Genomic DNA, 9,614 nt, shown 5'->3' on the forward strand with positions numbered 1-9,614 from the left:
GAAGAAGAAGAAGAAGAAGAAGAAGAAGAAGAAGAAGAAGAAGAAGAAGAAGAAGAAGAAGAAGAAGAAGAAGAAGAAGAAGAAGAAACAACGACGATGACGATCACTACCACCACCACCATCCAGGGCAAGGGCATGTGTGATGGATGGCTGGGCAGGTAAAGGCAGTTGTGGCCAAGCCTAATGGCCTAAGTCTGATCCTTGGGACACACAAGGGAGAAGAGCACATGCCCCTAAAAGTTATTCCAAACTAGTAAATTAAATAAATATAAAATAAAACAAGTTTTAAAGTAAAGAGAAAGTAGAAGAAACTCTATCATATTTTTTTTCTGAAGGCACTGACATTTGCATGGTCCAACCTGCTCTGATGAAGTTCTGCTTGCCACCTTTGTGATCAGGCACACTGTGAAAGCATAATGTTTAGACAAAGCTACCACTGTGGTCAGTCGCAGTCTGAACAGTGCCTGCCACGCCCTTTCCTGACAGAAGCTCAAAAGGCGTTTCATGAGCGTTCTGCTGGGCAAATGAATGGACCTGTTTAAAGTATCTCCTTCATGATTTCTCATACACCAGAGTATGCCCACTAAATGTGTGCCATGCTTTTGGTGTTTTTGCTTATTTGTTTTCATTTTTGTTTTTTAGCCTCTGACTTGAAAATAATCGTAGAGCTGTGGGAAATCATAAAATAATACAAAGAAGTTCTTTGTGCCCATTCCCACACTCCCCCAAGGAAAGGTATCTTTCACAAACAGAGGGCATGTTCCTAGCTGTGATTCAGTCCTTTCCTCCAAATACAATGTCTTTCTTCTTACCTACTCATGAAATGGGCTAGTCTTTGTATTTCTATGACATCCTACAGTGTTCACAGACTTGTAATACACACACTCCACACTTACACAAACACAGTGGTATATTCTATAACTACAAGGACAGCGTAATTCTAGTCCTTTGGGAACCGCCTTGCTCCACTCATCGTGATTTCTTGAATATTTATGCAAACTGTCTCAGTTACCACTAGATAGTGTGTGCTTTTTATTGCTAACTCATACTCCACACTGTACAGAAAGATATCAGACCTAACAGTATTAGCTGGTAAGCATCATGGACATCTGTAGGAACACTAACAGGGGAGGAACAATATGATTCACTCATGATAAGGATACACAGAATCTCAGCACTTGGTAAGCTGAGTCAAAAGGAATGCGAGAGTTGAAGGTCAGACTAGGTTGTGTAGTGAGTTTCATGCCAGTCAAGGAGATAAGAGTGAGACTCAAGAGAGAAAGAGAGAGAGAGAAGAAAGAGAGAGAGAGAGAGAGAGAGAGAGAGAGAGAGAGAGAGAGAGAGAGATTGAGCAAAGGGCTGGTAAGATGGCCCAGCATTTAAGAGCACTTGTTGCTCTTTCCGAGGACCTGGTTTGGTTCCCAGCACTCACATGATGGCTCCCAACTGTAGTCCAGCACCTTCCTCTGGTTTTCTCATGCACCAGACATGCACACAGAACACATATGTGCAGGTAGAACATATAAAATAAAAAATTAAGTAAATAAGAAAAAGAAATAAGTCTAATTGTATCTTCAAAGTTGCTTTATCTGTTTCAACTTAAATGCTTTGGAGAAACTTACAAATCGCTTTCCCTCACCTTTTTAGGCAACTCAGAATAAAGTTGCTTCATGAAATGAGCATGTCACAGATACCATATATCCTTTTAACGTATGTGATCTATGACCTTGACCCAAGCAAGGTCAGAAATATGCATCTTAAGCTGAACATGTTCACAAATGTACCAAAATTCTGATACGTGCTTTCCTATAGGCATGGCCACAGACTCTCCAATAACAAAGCCATACACCAGGTGAAACTGTTGCTTTGTAAACATCTCCAACTCACTTAACATTCTTCCATCCCTTCATCTTCTGTTTATACTCACTGCTTTATGCTCAACAAAGGAGAATCATTGCTTTGTTAGGGTGATGGTTTGGGTTCTCTGGGCAGGAATTCCAGTGAACCTAAATTTTAATTTCTATGATAAATATCCAGGTGTGACTGCAAGATTACACATCAGTCTTACTCTTAAGATTTCTAAATAAGACCCAACAAACATTAAGTGGTTTTATTTTTGTGTCCCTATCCCACCTGCAAGGAAAATTATGTTTGTACATCAGCCTTTTGGGCTCCTGACAAAATCTATCACGGAATTCACTGGCTCAACTGGAATGTTAGTCAATCCATTTATTTTTTGCAGGAATTGTGCTCTAAGTAAGCAAAGGGGAAAAAAAAAAACAACAAAGAATCTAAAAGGATATTTGTCATGAGCCAAAGAGGTCTAGGAAATAATGAATGCTTTCTTTTGACAAAATGTCTGGTGAACAAGAATTTCCCAAATAAAGGTAGGCAACACATGGTTTAGTCCCTGGGATTCCTTGGCAGTGCCTGCTGGAATGAAACACTGTACAAGAAACCTACCTTTCCTTTTCAACCTTCCCCTGTCAACTTGGATCCAAAGCATGTGGCTTGGGGGGCAGGGTGCATCCATGGTTAAGGCTGCCCAGAGTTTAGTTTCTAGCTTCCATCTCTTTACAGATTCCCTGCCCTATCCCACTACACACACACGCACACACACACACACACACACACACACACACACACACACACTGTAGTCAATCATTTGGGTTATGTTGACATGAACTCATATTTTAAAAAATTATATATGTGTGTGTACGTGTATGAAGAGAGAGAGGGAGGGAGGGGGAGAGAGAGAATATGATGAGTGTGTATGAATGCAAACATGCCACAGCTTGCGTGTGGAGTCAGAAGACAACTTGCAGGGCTCATTTCTCTCCTACTATGTGAGTCACAGGGACCGAAATCAGGTCATTAGTCTTCGTGTCAGGTGCTTTTACCCATGGGGCCATTTTTTCTGGCCCCAATCTCATCTCTCATGATACTTCCCCATCTTTAACTTATATCCTGATTTAATTTTCTTGAGGGCTTCCATTGTTTATGGAAGAAATACAGCTGCTATTGTTATACTCCAGAGGAATGGTGGAAAGTAAGAAGGCATATGCCCCATGGCAGGCTTCTCATCAGAGGAGGTATTATTCCCCATTCTCTGGGAGGCAGTGAGGAGCCCAGACTGAATGACTGATGTAGTCATCAGGAAGTCTGGCCAGGGCCTCAACTCAAACATAACTCAGGACATACCTCAAAGAGCTCCACGCTCTCCATCTCCCCACCCAGTCGAGTGCCAACATAAGGAAGGACCTATTTTACGTGCTAAGCAGGAAGACAGCAGCTGTCAAACACAAAGCAAGAGTTATTTTCTTTCTTGCTACAGCCCTAAAGGTGGTCATAGTATTCTATGGAAAGTATCAAGAAGTATCTGTGGAATGGTGTTAATGCTGTAGTTTAATTGATAGAGTGTTGGTCAAATATGCATGAAGCCCTGGGGTTAATCTCCAGTACAATATAAAGCAGGCATGGTGCTGTACATCTGTCTTCAATTATTCAGGAAATAGAGGCAGAAGAATCCAAGTTCAAGGCCATCCTCCCATACATTGTGAGTCACTGGCTGAAAATAACAAAACAATAATTTTTAAAAGAAAGGAAGCATTTGTAAAGTGCACTCTGAAGACATATGGCAGCTACAAAACACTAATGCTCAGGACTCCTAGTTTGTCATATCAATAGGTAAAATGGCTGTGAAAACAGAAGTCATGAATCAAACTACCTGGGCTGGAAGACATTTCTAATACTGAGTAGTTACCTGAAATCTCCCACTAGGGCTGGATGTGGTGATGGAGGCTATCACGGGTTACATAGTAAGTTCAAAACTAGGCAGGGATACGTAGAAAGGCTCTATTAAAACAAGAAAAGGAAAGGGAGAAAATTAAGGAAGGCAGGCAGGAAGGGGGAAGGGAATGAAGGAAAGAAGAGAAGGGGAGGAATAATAGGGGAAGAATATTTTAAAAATAAACGAGGGACGGGGATTGTTAGAACTAACTTTCAAGGAAAGAAACCACCATTCCAACTGAAGTGTCTGGAAAAGGCAAAGTTTACTCATCAACAAGAGTGTGTGCTTAGAAGAGTAAAAATAACAAGACAGGAAGTGCATTTGGTTTCTATTCTAACTCAAGTGGTGGCTCTGTCTTTTCCCCATTGGCTGAGATCCAATCTCACAATCTTATTCAATTGTCTAGTTTGAAAAGATTTGGTATGCAGGAAATGACAGAGGAAGGGGGATGAGGTCCCTGCTCCAAGGAGAAAAGTATCGTTGCTCTGGACCATCAAATTCCTAGAATAGAGCAGTGGGCCTTTGTGCAAATGACAGTTCTTAATGGGTGGGGAGAATTAAAGCCTTGCATAAAAGTCTTTCAAAGTGGGGGAGATAAAATAGTACTTGATAGACAAGACTCATATTTGATATTTCTTATAAGGAATGAAAAAGATAATGAGAATTAGGAAAGGCCTCTTGGTACCATGCATTCTAGCCCACACTTTGATTTTAGACTTTAAGCCTCTGCAACATTAAGAACATACAATTCCAGTTCTTTGTAATATGTTACAGCAGTCTCAGCACAATAATGAGCTTTTATCACAAGATATTGGGAAGATAATATTGCTGGCTACTGTCTAGTTGAGAAGGCCTTAGAGCAGTACCCTCCCAACCTAAGACCTCTCATGTCAAGTCTGGCCTCTATAGGAAAAAGACCTTGCTTGAGTACATCGACGGTCTCACTGTCAGAGCTCTTTCTATGGAGAAATCATGGTGCCAGTGAAAAGAGTGTGAGTGTCTGCTTAAAAAGTCAGTCTTCATCCTTGTCATCATCATCTTCTTCTCCTCTTCCTCCTTCTTATCTTTTAGTTTTCTTCCTCCTCTTCCCCTTCATCTTCCTCTTTTTCTTGTGTGTGTGTGTGTGTGTGTTTAATGCCCAAGGAGGACAGAAGATGACATCATAGCCCATGGAATTGGACATGCAGTCAGTTGTGTGCCACCCATCATGGGTGCTGGGAACAGACATGAGAACTTCTAGAAAGGTATCAAGTACTCATAACTGCTGAACCATCTCTCTAGGTACAAGATGTTTTCTAGATCTCAGGAAATACTTGGAGAAAACCAGTCATGGTGACATAAGCTATAATCTTAGCCTTTTGGATATAAAGGCAGGGATCAGGAGTCTGAGGACACCCTCCTTGTCTCTACAACAAGTTCAAGGCTAGCTTGGAATATATGAAATCCTATCAAAATAAAATAAAATAAAATAAAATAAGAAAAACAAATAGTGAGAAAGAGGTTCTCTCACCATGCTGGTTTCCCCAACTCTTGTATTATTATTACTTTTCTTTTGGATCTTAAGGGCTTGTTGTTGAAATATACATGATAAACTGTCATTTTAAAGAAATGATACCCAAGCCAGACATGGTGGTATATGCCCCTAATCCCATAACATGGGAGGCAGAGGAAAACAGATCTCTGAATGTGAACCTAGACTAGTCTACATATTGAGCACCAAGCCAGCCAGAACTACATATAGTGAGACACTGTCTCAAGAAAAAGGAGTAGGAGGAGGGGAATGAGGAGGAGGAAGGAAAGAAGCAATACCCTGGGGCTTGAAAGGTGGCTCAGCAGTTATGAGCACATACTGCTCTTGCAGAGGAGATCGTTTTGTTCCAAGTACCCACATCAGGTGGCTCACATCCACCTCTACCTCCAACTCCAAGAGATCTAAAGTCTTCTTCTGGACTCCAAGGACAACTGTAAGCACACAGACACACAAATAAAAATAATTTTAAAGATATTTTAAACAACAACAAAAGAAATACTTTCTTAAGTATTCATTAGTATTGTACCTTCTGTGTGTCTCTAAAGTCATCTGCAGGGACCTTATAGCAGGAGAAGAACTTGTGAACAGGAGGATATAAGTTGAGGGGCTCCAAGAAAAGCAAACAGAGTTGGATCTAGGGCAGGGCTGGAAAACAGCAAAAATGACTCAGCAAGGCACCCCACCCCCACCAATGTTGCCATTAACTCCCTACCTGAGACTTAAGTTTGCAATGGTGCCATATTTTTAAATGTATACACATAAGTGTACTGGGGATGCAGATTGACCATGTGGATATGTATGGAATGTACGTGTGTATTGACATTAGGGATTCCATTGTGTGTCATTTCTCAAATAACCTTGTTTTTGGTTATTTGAGATAGGGTTTCTCACTGATCCTGTAGCAGATTGATTAGAGTGGGCTAGCTAGCCTGTGGACTGCAGGCACATACCTGTCTCCACCTCCCCAAGTACTGGAATTACATGCATGCACTACCACATCTGGATTTTCATAAGGATTCAGGAACTCACAGAGGCCTGAAGAAGACATTAGGTATCCTGTTCGATCATACTCCTCCTTATTCCCTTGAGATAGGGTCTCTCACTGAACCTAGAGCTAGATTCAGTGGTTTTCCTGTCTTTGTTCCCTGAATAAAGCTTGGGTTACAGGTGCATACAAGCATACACAGTTTTGTTTTGTTTAATGTGGGTGCTGGGGATTCAAACTCAGATACCCAAGCTCAGCTTCTTGAGAAAGATCTCTCATTCACTGAGCCATCTCCCAAGCTCTCACAACACATCTCATGGAGATTTTCCACATGTCCTGTGCTCAACAGCTACTTGACATGGGTAAGGTGCAATTTTAGAGCCTTCTCTTTGACTTCTGTATTCTGTGTAGCCCAATAATGGGTCTTAAGGGTGTTTTTGTATCATTCTCTGGTCTCATACTCCATGGTAATACAGGATCCTTAGAGAACCATGCATTCCATGCTCTCCTTGCTACAGTCCTCTTTTAAAGTCTAGCCTTGGGCTTCTCCATTTCATTGGGCATCTTGGACCTTGTAAGTGTAGCTGAATCCAAACTCTGAGTGTTTGAGTGAAGAAATCTATAAGGATAAGGAGCTGGCAGCTTTCCCAGTAGGAAGCCACCACACTGGGTCCCCTTAATATCTCAGCATTCCTTAGATTCCTACACAGCCTGATGTATGCAATGTGTTCTTGGGGTCCTGGGGAGGGGTTCAAATTTCAGCACTCCCTCTCAATCAAACCGGCAATTCCTGAACCTAGTAGCTCTTTGGCCATTATTGAACTAACATGCAAAAAGAAGACTGCAGGTCTTGACAGCAGAGTGTTAAACCTTGGTCAAATGGGTCTCAGGCAGACTACTCTCCTTTGCATATTGGGACATCAAGCATATTGGTCACTGGAGAACTGTCTCTGCTCTTCTATCATGCCTCTTTTTCTCTCCAGGATACCTTTACAGACCAGACCCAAAAAATGGCAACTAGGACTAAGTAGAAATCTAATCTAAGTCTGTTTGATCAGGAGACTAGATTCCTAGTATTCATTGTCAGTGTGTGACTCAGCTATGGTCACATACCACACAAATGTCCCACAGTAACCCCATTTGTTGTATCTCTTGGTGATTTCCTCTCAGCTACCCTAGTAATGTATTTCTTAGAACAGATGTCCATCATTAACCAGTTCTGTATTTGTCAAACACCATTTACCATGAGCCTGACCCTACTCTACAGTCCTTCTACAAATATTACCTGATTTAATCCTTGGAACACCACTGCTGACAATACAGTTTGCAGATCAGAATATGGTGACCACACAAGCACTTGGCTCCAAAGTCCAGTTCTCAGACTCTATGGAGGTGCTCTTATCTCCGTGAGTTGGTGAGCTGACTCAGTGGGTAACAGCATTTGTTTCCATGCCTGATGATCTACATTCAGTCCGCAGAAACCACATGATGAAAGCAGAGAATTGTCTTAGAGAATTAGCTCACTAGGCACACCTTCTATCTCCCATTAAATAAATAAATCAAATTTAATGACAAAATGTTAAAGCAAGCCAAGGGACATAGAAATTTTCCATAGTGGATTTAAGTCGGAATTTTATAGGGTATAACTCCTTTTTCAAGTTCTGAGTTTTCTGTTTTTATAAATGTATATAATAAGCCTTTAAGTATTTTTCATTCTCTTTAATTGTATGTGTGCTCTCTCTGTGTGTACATGTGGGTAAACACAGAGGTAGATATCAGTTGTCTTCTTCAGTTACTCTCCACCTTATTTTTTTGAATCAGGTGCTTTCTGAACCTGACACTCCCTAATTCAGTGATACTGCCTAGACAGCAAGCCCCTGGGTTCTACCTGTCCCTGCCTCTTTCCTGCCACAGTTCTGGAGTTACAGGTGTATATCACCATATTCAGCTTTCTAAGTGATCACTGACCCTAAGTGAACTCAGACCCTTATGTTTACATAGCAAACATTTTAGTAAATGAGCGCTCCCTGCCCCCAGCCTATCAAGTTCTGAATTCTTCGGATCTCTCCAGCAACTACAGCCTGAGCGAGTATATCTTGAAGAAACTGAAGACACACCCAACCCTACAGTACCACTGTTTAATGTGAAAATCTCACTTAATATTGCTACTACAATTTCACCCATTTTTTTTTCTGCCATGAACATATTTTTGGTTTTGGCTTTTGTATTGTGGGGTTGTTATTGTTTTGTTTTGCTTTTCTCCTGCCTGCCTGACTCAGCTTTCTTGTTTCCAGGATTGATAATGAGCTCATGAATTTCCAGCATGTTAATTTGCATGACACGATGGTTTTGACAGAAGCTGGCAAGCTGTAGCCTGCACTCCACCAGGAAAGGGCTTGCTACTCTCTGGAATGCTATAAACACTACAGAGACCTGGTAAATACATTTTTTTTAAACTTCAGATTGTGAAACTCTGACAATTCTTTACATACATGTGAATAGGTCATCCTGGAATTTTGTTTGTTGAGACAGGGTTTCATGTAACCCAGGCTTGACCTCAAAGCCCCTATATAGCCAAGAATGACCTTGATCTCCTAATCTTCAAACCTTTACCTCCCGAGTGCTGGTTTTATACAGGACACCTCACCACATCTAGTTATTCAGTCTGGTGGATCCAATACAGGGCTTCCTGCAAACTGCCCTCCTATCACAAAAGTAACACCAGCCCATTTCTTACTATTTTCGACAGACTCACATACATTTAAAGTGATCTCATCTTTGGTTTTTCAGACTCTATGTTAAGTTATCCCTTCCTTTCTGTTTCTTGTGTGGGTGTGTCTGTGTGCATGTGTACGTGCATGGTGTGGCTGTGTATGGTGTGTGTGGGTGGCACACATGTGGGTGTACAGTCCATGCACATGCAGAGACCAGGGCAAAAAATATCCCTCATTGACTTGAGACAAGGTTTCTCTCTGAACTGGAAGCAATCCATTTGACTAAGCCAGCTGTCCACCAAGATCTCAGGATCTGCCTGTCTCCGGCTACAAAACCTGGAGTTTTAGGCATCAGCATAGCTGACTTTTTTATTTAGCATGAGTGCTAGGGATTTGAACTAAGGTTCTCATGATTTCAGAGCAAGTGCCCATACCCACTGAACCATCTTCCTATTCCCTAACCAAGTTTTGTTTTTGTTTTACACTATTGTCATGCTTTTATGTTCCTTGTTTTATATTCCCTGAATGTGTGCATCTTACTAGCGAGAGACCAGCCTGAGAATGGGTGACTTTTGCATCTAAAATTCCTGTGCA

Source organism: Mus caroli, chromosome X (assembly GCF_900094665.2).
Source record: "Mus caroli chromosome X, CAROLI_EIJ_v1.1, whole genome shotgun sequence".
Classification (NCBI taxonomy): Eukaryota; Metazoa; Chordata; class Mammalia; order Rodentia; family Muridae; genus Mus; species Mus caroli.